The sequence below is a fragment of the Carassius auratus genome, chromosome 1, assembly GCF_003368295.1.
Source record: "Carassius auratus strain Wakin chromosome 1, ASM336829v1, whole genome shotgun sequence".
Lineage (NCBI taxonomy): Eukaryota > Metazoa > Chordata > Actinopteri > Cypriniformes > Cyprinidae > Carassius > Carassius auratus.
The window spans coordinates 29180438-29194337 of NC_039243.1; the positions used below are offsets into that span (position 1 = coordinate 29180438).

General features: G+C 34.6%; 1 pseudogene; it reads left to right on the forward strand.

The window, feature by feature from the left end:
* Positions 1–2568, forward strand: part of LOC113106483 (neuroligin-4, X-linked-like) — a 112698-nt pseudogene extending 110130 nt beyond the window's left edge.
* The last annotated feature ends 11332 nt before the right edge of the window (positions 2569–13900 follow it).

A 13900-nucleotide genomic window follows, 5' to 3' on the forward strand; every position in this document is an offset into this window, starting at 1 on the left:
ATTTTGTTCCTAAATTGTAAGGCAAATACTGATGTGTTCTTTAAATTCTCATTTTAGGGATCCAAATCAGCCAGTTCCACAGGACACCAAATTCATCCACACAAAGCCTAACCGCTTTGAGGAAGTGGCTTGGTCTAAATACAACCCCAAAGACCAGCTTTACCTACACATTGGGCTGAAGCCAAGGGTGAGAGATCACTACCGTGCGACTAAGGTTGCCTTCTGGTTAGAGCTGGTTCCTCATCTTCATAACATCAATGAACTCTTTCAATATGTCTCAACCACAACTAAGATACCTCCTCAGGATACTACACGATTAGGTACTAAGAGATTAGGTAAAACATGGCCGTCCACAACACGTCATCCTGCTGTTCCTCCTGCCAACACCAAACAAACGACAGACCAGCACAAAGGCAATGATCTGGGCGAAGACTCAGCAGTGGTTATCGAAACAAAGCGTGATTACTCCACCGAACTCAGCGTGACCATCGCGGTGGGTGCTTCTCTCCTTTTCCTCAACATTCTGGCCTTTGCAGCACTCTACTACAAGAAGGATAAGCGCCGCCATGTATCCAACCGACGCGGGCCCAGCCCACAGCGGATCTCTGCACCAGCTATTGCAGCGGCTAACGCCAATGACATAGTACATTTGCAGAGTGAGGAGATGATGTCTCTCCAAATGAAACAGCAGCAGATGGATCACGAGCACCATCATGAGTGCGATGCTCTGCCAGCTCATGATACGCTTCGTCTTACCTGCCCAGGTGATTATGCACTTACTCTACGACGTTCGCCTGACGACATCCCTCTTATAATGCCAAGTTCCATAACAATGATTTCTAACTCTCTGGCCGGAATACAGCCCCTGCACAATTTCAACACGTTTGGAGGTAGTCAGAACAGTACCAACCTGCCCCATGGGCACTCCACCACCAGGGTATAGCTTTGTGCTGTGCACTAAAAGATCCTTTTCAGAACTATAGGACATGGTCTGCTAAGGTATTGGGGGTTAATGACCTTTGTTTTTCATGGCAGACTGTGCTGACTATGTTCCACTCTGAGACTTATCATGGTGGATGAGATGTTATTTTCCTATGAAGACTTCTTGCAGTATATATCAAAGTCAAATATGACCTACTTGTGAAATAATGAATGTTACTAAAGTCATACTTTATTTGGAGCCAAGCTTGTTAAGGGCAGGCCACTTTACACCAAAAGACTCTTTCCGAAGGACTATTTTGCTTGCATAGACAACATATACACCAACAACAAAGAGGTCAAAAGATCTGACAAAGCTTTGTATGTGCCATACCATGTCATATACCAAGAGCAACAATGAGATCAATTTTATTATATGAGAGCTATATTTCAGATGAACACATTAATATTATTTTCTGAGAGTGTTGTCATAACTTGTGGACTGAACTCAAAAACCCCAGCCTGAAATGTAATTATAACACAATTTGTAAAGGTGAGAAAATGTAAATACTTGTTAGACAAATACAAATACTAAAATAATTACAAAAAGCTTTTATTGTTATTTAGTTCAAAATATGACTATTATGAGCTTTTGTTAAGGTGTGTGTGTAAATATATCAATCATTATCTTTTATTTTTATTTTTGAAATCATATCTGTGCTAAACAGCCTTTACACCTGAAAAATAAATAAAAGAGAAGACAGCATTCTTATTCCAAAGCCTCAAAATATCCATTGCAGTCATCTGAGTGTTCTTTCGTCCCAATGTCTAACAAAAATTGCATGTTTGATTGCTGATTTTACATTTAAAAACCCCATACTGTGACCCCATACATATGTTATTTTTTTTATATTGCTTCTAAAAACATTAAAGTGCTGGGAGAAGTTGCCTATTCAAACTGGATGTACAGTAAATCAGGGCAACTTCTACCCACATCCAGCATAAATCTCTTTATTATTATTATTATTATTATTATTATTATTATTATTAATGATAATAATAATAATAATACTAATAATTTATCTTTATCATCACTGCCTGAGCTTCAGAATTGACCAGCATTTGTATAATTAAAAATATCTATAAATAACACAGGCAGTGGATTTTGGTATCTACTGTATATTAGTTGGATATGTTTGTAAAGAAGTATATGTTAGATATTTCTATTTGTAACATGCTAGCAATAGGTAAAGTACCGTGCCAGGCTTGTGATATTCTGGGTTAACGCATAAGTAAATGAGTGTAAAAAAAAAAAGGAGAAAAAAAAAGAACAAAAGATGATTACTATAAATAAATACTTACAAAGAAAGAAGAAAAATGATATTTTTCAGTTCTGCATCATATAACAAAGATGTTGAAAGTGCAAGAAAGTTAATTAGAAAGAGTAAATTAGTTTGTAAAGTTGCATTTGTATATTAAATCTCTTCATGATTCATGTTAGCCCTTGGTTTGTTACCCGTCAGTACAACAAGGGTCCAACGTAAGGATCTAAATAATAGTTTGTCTTATATTGTTTGCAGTTTTTGCCTTAAGTGATAGATGATATTTCTGGCTGGACACATGTATAAAACTTTTCTGCAGCATTTTTAATAAAATATCACAGTATTTTCTACAACTGTGTCTTCAGATGTGTTGACATTTTGTTGAACTTTAATGGAAAAACTGATATACATCCAGGATGATGATACCAGTGAGAATTGTCTTCTTCTTCTTCTTTTTCTTTTTCTTTTTCTTTTTCTTTTTCTTCTTCTTCTTCTTCTTCTTCTTCTTCTTCTTCTTCTTCTTCTTCTTCTTCTTCTTCTTCTTCTTCTTCTTCTTCTTCTTCTTCTTCTTCTTCTTCTCTCAATATTAGCACTTTTTACCATTGGCATTTGAAATGAAAATTACAATTGACTTCTCTTATTATATTTGATAAACCCATTGAAACAGGTCTTACACCATTTTGTATTTTAAAATCCAGCCCGTCATGTGAAAAACTTATTTACCATCGTTAAGGCTACAGCACATTTTTTTTTTATGTCAGTGCCCAGTGCACTTCTTGTTAATTGTAGATTATCTATATTTGAAAATGTAATCATTTTTATGGTTATTACAAGATAAAACTATGGCCTCTGTTCTTTGAGAAGTTCATGATAATGTCAAGCAAATCCAAATCAATTAGATAGCAGTAGGGGGGTGGAAAACTCACTCACTCTCACGCATGCTTTCTTTGCTTTCTCTCTTAACTCTTTCTCTTTTAAGAAGTACAATCTTTTTTTATGTTTCCAAGGAGATGTAGGGCCTGCATACAAAAAAAAAAAAAAAAAAAAAAAAAAAAAAAACACAATTATTCTTACTCTTTAGTCACTGGCTAGTATATAAACTTATAAACAAGAATGTATGTTATTTAATTTTGCTTGCACCCTATTGACAAGTGATGTGAACAATATTTCTCATTAACATTCTATGAAAAGACAAAAAGCTCTGCTGTTCTTGACACCTCTGTCCTTCAAGTTCAATAATGTCTCAATTTTTTTTTTTTTTTGTCAGTTAGTGGTCTTACTTTTTTAGTAAAGTAGCTATATGCACACAATTATTATTATTATTATTAGTTGTAGTAGTAGTATTAAAGGAGTGGAGTGGAATAAGGTTTTTTTTTTTTTTTTTTTGTCCTTCACTCTCAAAAACACTTTGTTAAAAAAAAAAAAAAAAACAATTTTAATTATTTCTAACTCGAGGGCTGGGTGAATATAGGACAGAATACATTTTCACATATCTCCGTTATGGACTGTTATGAAAGCAAAATTTATGCAAACGCTTATAAAATTATTTGAAAACTTTAACAGAGATGTCTAGAGGGCATTTAATAGGACTTCCCCCACTTAAGATTTTTCTAGTTACTAGTAGTCTCCATTTAAAAGCCGTGTTGCAAGGTTAATTTTTTAACGAATTTGTGCAATTTGCTTGTTGGTAATAAACATTTAAACTGTTATCCATTGTATTTTATGTTGTTGGGTATCACAAAACGGAATATAATACGAACAAGTAGGTACTATCTTACAGCGGTCTTCTTTCCCCCACAATGCATTGCATCACGTCACGTTGGGGAGAGAATTTACCAAAGCCGCTTTGAGAGCATTGAGAGTGACTAGAGAGATGAGTAGTAGACGAGAGTATTCAGATAGTGCAGATTATAGATAAATAGATAAATACATAGATATATATAGATAGATAGACTACATATATAGATAGATAGATAGATAGACAGACAGATAGATAGGGAGATATCGACCAACAGCGACGCAAACGAACTCACTTCCCTACAGCACAAGCTTTCCAGTGAAGTTTCCATGGGACAGCGCCGCCAACACAAGCACCTGACAAACACAGTGACACACATGTTTGCAACAACATTTCCAGCGGAGGAAGAGATAAACGCTTAGACACGTCCATATAGCTAGGTTTGATTGCCGTTCCAGTGCACTTTCACGGGTTTAAGGTTGGAAAAAAACGGGTTACGGGTTGCCTGGAACGCGGTTTCACTCTAGGCTAAGGCTACCTTTCCTCGACATCTCCCCAACATGACGTCATCACCGAATTGCGTAAAAAAAAAAAAAAAAAAAAAACGTTAATACCAAAAACTTAATTTTAAAAATTGTATACATATATTAAGTGATTTATGTACCCATTAATCGAAAGTGGTGGTTAACCTGCAACATGGCCTTTAAGTCATTATTCAAATAATCACACGTTTATATCAAATTAACATAGTCTATCCATATTGAGCTTTCATATATTCCAGGCTCGAGCACACACATTGTCACAAAGCACAGGCAGAAGTAGCCTAATAATTGTGAAAAATATATATATGTGAATTATTTATTTAAATAAACTAATGTTTTCTTGTTGGCTGCAAGATGAAATTCACGGTCCTGACGATCATCTACACAGTATACTGTACACGCCTTTAGAGAGAAATGTAACCTTCACATATTACATCATCAAGGACTATTTGCTTTAGTTTTGAGTTGGTTTGTTTAAAAGAAGAAAGCTTTCTGTAGATATATTTATCATGTATGTGAGGCATCCCAATTTCATTATCAGGAAAAAAAAAAAATTAGTGATCATGGGGGCACCTCCCTGTCATGCATGCACATTGATAATTTTCCGCACAAACACTTTAATATGAATAGTAATAGATAAATTTCTTTAAGGTTACAGTATGGGATCCGCTAGTTGTTCTTGATCAATATTAAATGGATGCATGACTCTCATAAACTTTTAATACATATAAAAGATATAAATCAGGTTAAGTTAAATATTATTTTACAAATAATTACAAAATCCTATTGACTGCGAATAAGATAGCAGTTTCACATTTTACATATGCAATTTTTTTTTTTTTTTTTTTTTTTTTTTTTACATGCAATTATACAAGATAAAGCCAAACAAGATTTGCAATGAAGATAAAATATGTAGACAAATAAGAATAAATGCTGCATGTCGCACTCAGCATCATGCGCGGCCACATTTTGATATTTTAAGGAATAGAATACTATGAAGGTATATTGACATTTTGCATAAAGATAGATGTTCTTTGATGCATTTGTTGGATAATGTGGTTAAAGCTCCACTCAGCGGTCAGAAGCTGCACATGCACTTTGCCGACGCAGCAGTTACGGCGCTCGCGGCGGTGGAAACCACATTTTGGTTGGCCACCTACAGTATGGAATTTAAGGCACCATACTTCAAGTTGAGCCCTGCATGTTCCCCTAAGAATCAGCATGGACTTCATCTAGAGGTGCAATAAATTGCTTTGAAATTCAGCCACACACTTTCATTGCTGTTATTGATCTTTCATAAAATGACATTAGTAAATTAGCTTTTGATTTTAAACTGAAGTGACAGGAGAAAAAACGAAATCTTAAATAATTATTCGCAGTTACTCAAGCGTGATAGATTTCCCTATGCAATCCATGAGGCATGTTGAGTCTTTCAGAAATTGAAAGTCAAACGTGATATGTAATGGGTTCTTTGAACCTAACAAAGTTTAAGGGCAAAATATCTCTGCAAAGAGAGGGTTATGACACCTATTGTTTTGGTACTGCATTATTATTGTACTTTTCTGTGCTTTTTACATATATTAAATTTAAATGTACTTAATTACAAATACAATAACATAACTGCAATAACATAACATACATAAAGCTGTTTGTTTATAATTACCCCAAAGTGAATGTTAACTATTTATTTTCCCTTATGTCCACAGGGTTCAATCTGTGAATCTAAACCGTCAAACTGCATAAACAATGTTTATTAGAGGCAACACGAGCAGGAGAAGGGAGGGGTGAGTGGGCCTGTATATTCTTGACTCAACTGCAAGTTAATTAAGCCAGCTCAAGCATTCCAATCACTCTCCCTGCCATTCAGTCTGTCATTCATGCGTGGGTCCTTCTAAGCAGTCATTATTGTGGCATATCGATCCAAGCTGTGACAAGGTAGCCATCCAAAGTGGGGGAGTGTGAAGGGAAGAGGACTGGGGTATGGAAAGGGACATAAAAGTGGTCAAGGGTGTTCATAGAGCAAATGTATGGAAATTAATAAAGTTTCCAATTAGGAGTTTTTATATTATTATTATTATTATTATTATTATTATTAAAAATATTATTAAAAATCAAAATTCTTTCTCACTTCATCAAACTCACACTTTCCCCATTCTTCTCTCTATCTTTCTGCACTTCTCCTTCTCTAAACTTGAATTAAGATTCAGGTAAATTCCTCTGCATCCAATTCACCTGATTGCCTTTCCTCCCTCAGTGGCAAGACCTTAATGGATAAATATGAAATCTTCTGAGCCAATATATATGCTGAACAGATAAGTGGAGAGGAACACTCATCAGTGCCGCCTTACCTAAGTAATGAATAGAGCCCAGATAAACTTCTTTCTTCTCCTCTGGTTTCCTTGGCCATTTATATATATATATATATATATATATATATATATATATATATATATATATATATATATATATATATATATAAACATTTTCTCTTATCTACACTAGGTTGTCAACTTTTACATTAAAAAAAAATAATAATTATAATAATAATAATTTTCATTCTTACTGGTCTCTCTTTATATAAATGGGAGACTAGTATTAGAAAGAACATTGAACAATGAGACAATTTGTCTTCTGAACATGACAGTCTCCGTCTGGGCCACAACACAATGCTGATCATTAGTGAACATAAGTGTGTTGGAAAAATCCAGCCTGCATTATTCATCTGAAGAGAGTAGTAAGGAGGCAGGGAACTGCAATACAGGCATCAGTAGAAAAACAGTAAAACTCGAATATAAGTTACTTCCAGAATAAAAATTTCCCGGATAATATACTCACAGCTATGACAACTAAGATGTCCGTGTCTTTCTTTTTTCACTCACAAAGAAACTATGTTTTTGAAAAGAAACATCCAGGATTGTTTTCTATATATGGTCTTTACTGGAACCCAGTGGGCTGAAGATCAAACTGCAGTTTCAATGCAGCTCTACATGATCCCATCCAAGGAATAGGTGTCTTATCTAGTTAAACGATCAGACATTTCTGAAAAACTATACTTTTTAACCACAAATGCTCATCTTGCACTAGCTCTACCACTAGGTTAAGGTCTCTCACATTACTGTTAGGATGAATTGCTCAATTTTATTCCTCATTTGCAGTCCCTTAAAAAAAAAAAAAAAAAACTGTCATATTTTACTGATTATATTATTTTTATCACGTCTTCCAACACTTAAATCTTGCAATAACTACATTAGAAAGAAAAAACTATAATACAAATTTTATATATATATATATATATATATATATATATATATATATATATATATATATATATATATATATATATATATATATATATATAATCTCAAATCTCATAATTATGACATAAATTCTGAATTATGAGATATTTATTTTTAATTATGTTAAAAAGTTGAAATTCTAAGATAATAGATTTTATTGTCATGTTGCCTTTTTATTATATGCATTGACAGAATGAAGATGATACATGTTTCAATCTGTAATTATGATGGCTTTATTATTTTCCCTCTCATTTTGTTTCTCCTTCTCTGTCTTTAGCTCATACAAAACAGACAATAACATATTTCCTAATTTCATGCAAAAACAATAACATATTTCCTAATTTCTGAGCTGCTTGGTACAGCAAGTCCAACTGGCAACAGCTTTCATGGATCTTCTGGTGAAAAATCTCCATATCAACTGTAAGATTTCACTGGCTTGTTTAGTTAAGTAATTAAAGGATAGCCTAACAATTGAGTTGACTTATCAGCATCTTTCCTTAATATATTTAATACACATCTCTTTCTAACCAGCATATTACACTCATAAGGTTTTTGGCAATCTGTGTTATTTAGAGTCTCAATGTATTTGCATCAGTACAAGCTATTTTTAATTTAGATCTAAGTATTATCCTATTCAAAATATTAAACCACCACTTTATAATCTGTTTGTAGGACTTCATGTAGGCAGACTCAGTATTTCTCAGCTGAATAACTAACATAACAGGAAAGTAACTTCAATGTAAGATGGATCCATGATTCTTATCAAGACAGGCTGTCAGGGAGAAATGGAAAATAATTCACACCGAAGAGTTTGGCTATTGAAATTATCCTTCTCTCTTTCCCTCTCTACTAATGGTATGAAGTCAGGCTCTGTGTCCCCTTGGAAAGGCATTTCCATGGTTACTGATGTAATCTGCAATCTGTCACTAGCTAAGTGGACAGAAAGGATGTAGCGTGATGAATGATGAGCACTAAACTTTGACATGTTAAAGCAGAAGCTTATCACGCATTCAAAAGCTACACAACACAACCAGCATGAATCAGTCAATGAGTTAAGCACTGCACCACACATTTAAATTACAAACTGCCAACTCAAGCACTCCATTACAGTTATGAATTCAATAAATTATTCATATCTAAAAGCTGTTATCATTTATTGATTATATATGTCTTTCTTATGTGGGAAAATGTAGTGGGTGTCATTTTTTTGCATGTCTTAGAATGTCGTGGAAAAGTTCATTTATTTTAGCAATTCAACTCAATTTGTGAAACCCAGGTATTAAATAATTTCAATGCACACAGACTGAAGTAGTTTCTTTGTTTTGTTTTTTAATTGTGATGATTTTTGCTCACATTTAACAAAAACCTCAGCAAATTATAATATGGTCAGATGTGAATCAGCTAAGCAACTCAAAACACCTGCAAAGGTTTCCTTAGCCTTCAAAATGGTCTCTCAGGTTGGTTCACTAGGCTACACAATCATGAGGAAGACTGCTGATCTGAAAGTCCAGAAGACAATCATTGACACCCTTCACAAGGAGGGTAAGCAACAAATATTCATTGTCAAAGAAGCTGGCTGTGCACAGAGTGCTGTATCCAAGCGTGTTAACAGAAAGTTGAGTGGAAGAAAAAGTGTGGAAGAAAAATATGCACAACCAACCGCAGTCTAATGAGGATTGTCAAGAAAATATGATTCAAGAATTTGAGTGAACTTCACAAGGAATAGACTGTGGCTGGGGTCAAGCCATCAAGAGCCACCACAAACAGACGTGTCAATGAATTTGCTAAAACCACAGACAACGTCAGAGGCGTTTTACCTGGGCTACGGAGAAGAAGAAACTAGCGTGTTGCCCAGTGGTCCGAAGTCCTCTTTTCAGATGAGAGCAAGTTTTGTATTACATTTGGAAACCAAGGTCCTCTGGAGGAAGGGTGGAGAAGTTAATAGCCCAAATTGTCCAGTGATACGCCTAAAATCATCACAATTAAAAGAGCCAAAGACTTACACTATTTCAGGCAGCGTGCATTTAATTTATTTAATACACAAGTTTCACAATTTAAGTTGAATTACTGAAATAAAATTTTCCCCAACATTCTAATTTATCGAGATACACCTGTATTTGAGTGTGTTGGTGTGTATATTATATATATATATAGATTGATTGATTGATTTGATTTTTATTTTATTTTAAAAGAATACAAAGTATTACATTTAGCGATGCTAGTCTTCCTGATTTCTGCACTGATTACTCACTAGCAGTGAAATCTAAGGATATTTAAAATATTCAGATGGACCTGTCCTGCCCCATGAAATAAATAATTTCAGCTCAAATTACTTAAAGGAAAGTTTCAATTCACACTTAATGGCTTCTTTCAGCAATTTGTCATTTCAAAACATTACTCCTCATTCATAGCCACAGCTAAGCTGAAATCAAATTTCCCTTTATGGTTGGCTGTGCATGCACTACACTGTCAGCAGGGAAGAGGCCAAACAAAGCACAGTAAATGTGCTCATCACTCTTCCTTACTGTGTTGATTATATTAAAAGCTGTAAGGCTCCCCTGTTGCCTCTGTTCCAGGTCCAGCATTCAAATCTAAATAACTAATCGTACTTCTAATGTGGCAGACTGCAAAACCAATTCAAGATCAGAGTGAAAGTTCATGTAATGTTAAGTGTCGTCTCCGCCTGCATTATTGGTGAAAATGAAATAGTTGGACACGGAGAGAATGGTGATACCCAGTGATACAGAGTTCACTCTCTGCAGCTGGGCAGCCAGCTGTGATTTTCTAATATGCTCATTTTTCTAAATGGTTTGCTTCCCATCACCAGCTAATTTTACTTATGTCAATTACATGGACACAAACAGCCAGTACCATCAAAGATACACCAAACTTTGTTTCCTTTTTTTTATCAGAAAAATAATAATATAATTTCAAGTTGTCTGAATTTGTAACAAATGTAGCACCATCTTGCTTTCTAAGCCATATTTGCCATGGAGTGGTTCCAGCTTGTTCAGCTCTCTGATGGTGGACATTAGTGAAGTGCTTAAGCACTATTAGATGATTGTTATTGGATGTTATTTGAAAGATTATCTATAGGACTAATACAATAGGTTGGATCTAAGCAGAATTTCAGTAAGAGCAGGTTATGTGATGCCACCTACAGTTTGATCTAATAATTTTACAGACACGGTCACCTGCTTTTCAGTACCTTTATTTATCTCAATTAGGAACCCTTTCTCATAAACAAGCGGGACTGATTCTTTATAGTGTTAAATCATTATTAGTCTTTAAAATTCCTTTGCAGTCACTAAGTTTACCCCTTTAAATTCATATCTGAGAATAAAAATGACGCATTTAAACATTGTATCTGTAAAATGTATTTGTTCATGCCTTAAAATGACTTCAATATAGCTCTACACCATTACCTCATTTAGGATAAAACTATGAACTAGTTGCAGCTGCCACTCAATCACAATCACACGAGCTTGGACCTGCTCCACTTTCACATCGTAAATGCTTCACAATGGCATGTTACCATATTGGATTAATACAGCCGTATATGTTTGAACCAGAAACTTTTCACAATCAAAAACGGAGATATTCTAGCCCGGAACGCACATTTTCAAAGGAGAATAAATGAATGTAGCATTGTTTTTCAGATAAACAAATATGTTAACTTAGCATGTTTCTTAAATATATGCAAACATATTATATTATTATTATTATTTATGAGGAAAAAATGTTTAGCACTGGTGTTGACCAATGTATTTGCACATGGTTTGTACATTAAGCATTTTAAAAACACCAGATAGATTTCTAAACAATGTTAAAAACTTGATTTTCACCACAGGTTAATATACATTGCAATTAGTTTGACTGATGTATTAGTATATAAGAACACAGTTGACAGTTCTCACTACTGTATGTAGGGCAAAAGGGCGGAGAGATATATCAGATTATGAACGGACAGCAATCATTTATAGGGAATCAAAGGTGTCACCCCTTTGATTCCCTATAAATTATTTCTGTCTTTTCACCCTTTTGCCTAGCAGGACAAGTTTTTAAGTGGCCCAGAAGATGCAACTATAATTGGGTTACTCACAAAATGCAAAGGGTTTAGTTTCAGCCTTACAATCACAATCAGTCATCCCATCCATGGAGGTCATTTCAATAATGCCACATGACAGGGATCTCTTGCCAAACAAAATGCAATCTCTATACCTAGTCTTTTGGGTATATATATATATATATATATATATATATATATATATATATATATATATATATATATATATATATATATATATATATATATATATAAATAGCATCCTTAGTATAGTTTGACTGTAATCTCTGGCAAGATAACAGATTACATTTTTTTTTTTTTTTTTTATCACACAAAACTACTGTATCGTTTAACAACAACCACTACATAAAGCACTACTATTCGTTTGTTTGAGATATTTTTGAACCTCCACTCATTCGCTTTTTTCTTAGTGGATTTTCCTTTAAGATTGTAGGAGTGAGAGTTCCATAAAAGAAAGAACATCTCATAAGTTGGGAACAACCTCAGTCATTTTGGGGTGAACTACTCAATAAAGTAATACTTTTGTTGTGTCCTTAATCTTATGCAAATTCATGTCTCATTTTATTTAAAGTTTACACTGGTTCTGTAATAAAATAACAGTAACATCAAAATTGACTTTCCTTCCTTTTATTTATTTACCCTTCAAAATTCACAGCATGCTTTAGAATCTCTGTAATTAGCAGGGCAGGTAAAAATAATGAATAAATGCCTCCTGTAGTGAATCCATGCATTTTTGTGATCCATATCCTTATTAAAAATATAATAAATAGTTTTTTTCTCACTTCCACTGACTGTCAATGAGGACATGTAAAGAAAAGATGTTGGGGAATTTTGATATAAGCCAAGCAACTTTGCTTTGCTTTCGATACTACACCCATACTGCTTTTGTTAATACGCTATAAAAAAAAAAAATAATAAATCCTTTTATCAATCATGCAGTGAAACTGCACAGCCATTGGTTCATGCAGTGTATTCAAAAAACTAGCATATGGTGCCAAAGCCTGCCAAAGCCCACCAGAATGGGCAGGGTATCTGGCTATATAAGCGGACATTCGCCACAGGATTCTCAGATTTCTTCTCCTTCAGCAACGAGTCTACACTCGTTCTCCTTCAGCATTTTGGACGAGAGATGGAAGAGATAGGTAACCCAACATACAAATAGTTACACTAGTCAAGTTGTGTAGAAATGAATAGAGGTTTCGAAACAGGTTTGACTTTGGCTAACCGATGAAGATAATAAAAAAGGGTACAAACTATTGTATTAATTTGTTAGTCTAATTTGAGGCTATTATCAAAGTGCAAACCAAGATCCTTGACATCTGAAGTAAGATGTGGATTAAGTGCACTGAGGTTGAAGGAGTTTCTACCTGAATATTATTTTAGCCGAAATTTAATTATTTGGTTTTTATCTTTGTTAAGTAACATACAATAATTACTGAGCCATACTGTGATCTTGCAAACAGGCTTCCAGTCGTTTGAGTGCAGAGTTATAATTACTATTTTTGGGTATGTAAAGTTGTGTATCATCTGCATAGCAGTGGTATGATACCCCAAATTTACTAATAATAGATCCCAAAGGTAGCATATACAGTGGAAATAATAATGGTGCTAATATTGATCCCTGCTGTACACCACAAGTAAATTGTACCCTGTGCTCAGTATTTAGTAGAAGCACCCTTTTGATCGAATACAGTCACGAGTCATTTGGGGAAAGATGCAACAAGTTTCACACCTTGATTTGGGTATCCTCTGCCATTCCTCCTTGCAGATCCTCTCCATTTCTGACAGGTTGTATTGTAGACGTTGGTGGAAAGCCATTTTCAGGTCTCTCCAGAGATGCTCAATTGTGTTTAAGTCAGGGCTCTGGCTGGTCCATTCAAGAACAGTCACAAAGTTGTTGTGAAGCCACTCCTTCATTATTTTAGCTGTGTGCTTAGGGTCATTGTCTTGTTGGAAGGTGAACCTTCGGCCCAGTCTGAGGTCCTGCACACTCTGGA